Genomic DNA, 5,012 nt, shown 5'->3' on the forward strand with positions numbered 1-5,012 from the left:
TAAGTAATTCTTAAGAGGGCAAGAAAATTACATTTGTGTACCATATGACAATTACTCCTTTTTCAAAGAATCTATATTGAGACATTAGAATTCTTTTTTTTAAAACTTTCCTTCTAAAATGTATAAGTTTGGATGAAACATCCATCTTTAATTTTTGTCAAATTATCAAAAATGACAATGCTTTGATTTTTGTTGGTCTGCAACTGAGCTTTAACATTCTTTTGAGAATTCTCAGGAAACCATACATGCTCTGCACATATTGGTAGTACAAGGCATCCCTCCCAGCACACAGGCAGAAGAGAGATAATAGGCTTTTCCCCTGTAATTTTAGAACTATTTCAGGTGGCCTTTGTGCCAAGCTCTACATCAACAGATTTGTCCTCAAGAGACAGAACTACTCAAAGGTCATGGAAATTAATGTTCTAATCTTTCACCTGTAGGCCCCTACTCAGAATAGACTCATATTGACAAATAGTCCCTGTCATTTTATGTCGATAATTTTTACCTGAAGGAGAAGGATGTGTAACATTACCCAAACAATAAATGTAAGTGGCTTCACATGAGAAAAGCTTGTAACTTATAGCTCAAGAATTTCTTAGCAATAGTGAAACTAGAAGTTCCTATCAATAGAAGTCTAAAAAGGTCATGAGCTTTAGGTTTCAGTGTGGGTTTTATTTTCCTAGAACTAGTTTTTTATTTGTCTCTCACTCTTAGCAATAATTTCTTATGAAAAGAGACCATTTTTCAAAGTGTTAGAAAGTGAAGGTGGAATTTCTAAAAAAAAAAAATTAAACTCATAGGAGTTCGTTACTAGCAGAAGGTAAACATCAAATCAGGGAAATAATGAATATGAAAATTACGTAGAAACTACCACAATTATATTATCAGTATGGTTACATTTCAAATAATATAAAAGCAGGAAATCTAGGATCTCCTTCATGGCGTTCCCAGTCTCCCTCTGAATTATTAAATTCCTGAAAGTTAACAAAGTACAAAAGAGGACCTGTTCCTCCATATGTAGGAAATCACTTATGTCTACAACAGTATAGTGACTTCTAATGTGGCTTTCAGCAAAAAAGACTGACTAAATTAGAATACTGATTATATCATTTTCAAGATTGGGTAGCTTACTATCCTTGGTTCAATTGCTTATCTAATAAGATAAATAATAAGGACTGAAAAATTAATTCATGAAAAGATCTTAGAAAGGTACATGGTACACAGTCAGTGCACAATGGTGCTTCTAGCTCACTCAGGTGTTATTTTTGAAAATGTCTCCCGCAAGTCCCTCATACAAGGGCCACATGGAAGAGATGATAAATCCAGGGTTTGGTATAGCACTGATAAAACACATAACTATCCTCTAGTTCTTTAATATTTCCTCTCCTTACTATTATGATCTTTGTTTTACCTCATTAATCTTGTTAGATCTGCATATGTTCATTTGTATAACTAAGATCATTCCATGCATGAAAGCCAAGACAGAGAACACTTTCAGAAGCAGTAACAGGAGTAATGATTCCTTGAGGCTCCTGGAAGAGAGGGGGGATAAGTGGAGAAGGGGTAGCTGATAGCAAGGATGACTGTATAACCCCACTTGAGGGGAGTGAATAACAGAATTTTAGGTGAATGGATATATTATATGGGGTAACATATGGCAAAAAAACCCACAACAATAATAGTAATATATTATAAGAATAATAAGGATTCCTGGAGGCAGAGTGGGAGAGGGAGGGATAAAGGGAACTCCCTTATAGAGTTCAAGAAGATAATATCAACGATTGTTATCAAAGAGTTCAAGAAGAAAAAATGTCTGGAAACGTTTGTGGTAGCAATTGTACAATTATGCTTGATCTAGTCAAATTATGAAATGTTATAACATCTGTAAGAGCTCCCAATAAAGTGATTAAAATTTTTTTAAGTCTGAAAGTTTTTCTTGCTCACTTTAGATGATATAGCACTGCCTATTCCCATTCATTGAACAAGGAAGACCGAAGAAGAATCAACGTGTTTGAATTGTGGCGCTGGTGAAAAACACTGAAAGCGCTACAGACTGCTGAAAGGACAAACAAGTCTGTCTTGCAAGAAGTCCAGCCAGAGCGCTCCATAAAGACAAGGTGGTCAAGCTTCATCTCACATACATTGGACGTGTTGTCAGGAGAGCTCAACCCCTGCAGAAGGACATCATGCTTGTGAACGTAGCGGGGCAGTGAAAACGAGGAAGGCCCTCAGTGAGATGGAGTGACACAGTGGCCGCAGCGATGGGCTCAAGGAACAATTGTGAGGATGGTGCAGGCCGGGCAGTGCATCCTGTTGTGCACAGGGCAGCTATCGATTGGAACCAACTCCATGACAGCATTCCCATTTAGGCAACCCCAATTCTCCAGCAGAACCAGTCTATTTCTTCAGAGTTAAACCTTGACAAAAGTGCTCTTCACTCTGTTTCTCAAGATCGCAGCTCTGATTAATCAGCTCTTTGGTGACCACTGGCAGTAATCTCACAGGACAAAGGCCATCATTCAGTGCTTACTTAGGAAGAGAACAGATGGTTACACAATCACAGACCCACACCACTGTCCCTTTCCTGTCTTGTGGGTGATCTACGCAGAGGGCTCAGACTCCTTATTTCATATCTGTAAGGAATGTAGGCAAGTTATGCATAGGAAAAACATGCATATTAATTTGGGAATGTAGAATGAATAGTACAATTCATTCAACAAGTTTTATAGCTATTAAAAAATTGGCTCTTTTCTCCATAAGTATTATTTGAAAAGAAAGAGTGAAGCCCCATAATCGTACACTGAAGACATGCTTTTTTCTGCCCACAACCTCATCCATATAAATGGCTTTGCCTGAGCTCTTCCAGATCCAGAAAGGGCTGGTCAACCATTTCTAGGCATCAGCCATTTCAAGTTCCATCTCCATTGCCCTACAAAAAATTTCCAACATTCAAATAAAAATAAGCAATGCATGAAGAAGCAAGAGACAAACAGCGCATTGTCTAAAGACAAAGCAATCAACAGAACCAGATTCATATGTGACCTAGATATTTGAACTGTAAAAAATTTAAGATATAATTGACACATAAAAGGTTCTAGTGAAAAAATTGAATAACATGCATAAGTAACTGGGGAATTTTAGCAGAAAGTTAAAAACAAAACAAAATGTAAATTCTAGACATGAAAAATGTAACAGGACTGGGGTTTTAAAGGCTTAAAGGTAAATAAGTGGCCATCTAGTTCAGAAGCAACTGAGGCCACATGGAAGCACACCAGCCTGTGTGATCATGAGGTGTTGAACAGATCAGGTGTCAGGCATCAAAGACCAAAAAAATCAAATCATTATGAATGTGGGGGAGTGCGGAGTGGGGACTCAAGACCCATCTGTAGCCAACTGGACATTCCCTTATAGAAGGGTCGTGGGGAGTTGACAAGCCAGTCTGGGTGCAGTGTAGTATTGATGAAACATACAACTTTCCTTCCTAAATGCTTCTTCCCCCTGCCCACTATCATGATCCCAATTCTACCTTACAAATCCGGCTAGACCAGAGCATGTACACTGGTACAGATAGGAAGTGGAAACACAGGGAATCCAGGACAGATGATCCCTTCAGGACCAGTGGTGAGAGTGGTGATACCGGGAGGGTGGACGGAGGGTGGGGTCGAAAGGGGGAACTGATTACAAGGATCTACAGATAACCTCCTCTCTGGGGGATAGGCAACAGAAAAGTGAGTAAAGGGAAATGTCAGACAGTGTAAGATATGACTAAATAATAATAATTTATAAATTATCAAGGGTTCATGAGGGAAGAGGTAGCAGGGAAGGAGGGGGGGAAAGAGGAGCTGATACCAAAGCTCAAGCAGAAAGCAAATGTTTTGACAATGATAATGGCAACAAATGTGCTTGACACAGTGGATGGATGGATGGATTGTGATAAGAAGTGTAAAAGCCTGCAGTAAAATGATTTTGTTTTAAAAGAATAACATCCAAGGGGTATACACTCCTTTAAACAATCAACTGTGCCAAATAAAAAGGACAGCATTTGCTTATGGACAAAACTCTTAAAAGCAAGGAGGAACAGGAAAGAAGGAAGAATAATGATGGTAAAACGCAGGGAGGGCGGAAGTGGGAAGAGTGCTGGTACATCTTGGGGACTGCAATCTATGTATGAAATGCTGAATGGAAAACCAATTTACTCTGTAAAGTTGTAAATCATTAAAAAAGTTTTTTAAAAAAGAAAAATGTAACAGGAATAAAGAGTGGTTCTCGTGGACTCGGCAGTAGCTCAGGTCAATGAACAGTAGCTAAACAGAAACAAGAAGAAAAAGGCAAAGAATCCAATGTTTGTGATAGGCTATCAAATGCTCTCACCTTTAAGGAGAGTCAAAGAAACTTGCAGAAGTGATGATTGGAAATGTCCCCCAAAATAATGAAAGGTATCCAAGACGCAGGATAAATATTCAAAGATACACATTTGAACCCATTATACTCAAAATGCTAAAAATCTAAGAAAACTTGAAGTACATTGTACTTGATAGATGTCAAGGAACAAAAGACGGATGGACACATTAGCTGGCAAGGACTGTCAGGATGGTGCAGGACAGGCAGTGTTTCCATTTGCTGTGCGTCGGGTTGCTGGCCGTATAGTGGTTGTTCAGGTTGGCAGTTTGAAACTACCACCTGCTCCGACAGGGTTTGCTCCTCCTTCTGATAAAAAGTTACAGTCTCAGAAACTGAAAGGCAGGTCTACTCTGCCCTGTAAGGTCGCCATGTGTCAGAACGGACTTGATGGCTGTGAATTCGGTTTGTTTTGTTTGGTTTTGGATTTTTGAACGGTAGCTAGGAGTTGAAAATCACTGGATAATATTTAACAACAACCAGTTAGAAAAAACAAGGACTAACATTCTCAGTTCAGGATGCAGATTCATAACTAGAAATAACCAAGTTAATGGAAAGAACTACCAGGACTAGTGTTATTATAATCAGTGTCAGGATTGGATAAGAAAGTTGAA

Source organism: Echinops telfairi, unplaced genomic scaffold, assembly GCF_000313985.2.
Source record: "Echinops telfairi isolate 266 unplaced genomic scaffold, ASM31398v2 ScPeMD7_2;HRSCAF=8, whole genome shotgun sequence".
NCBI lineage: Eukaryota > Metazoa > Chordata > Mammalia > Afrosoricida > Tenrecidae > Echinops > Echinops telfairi.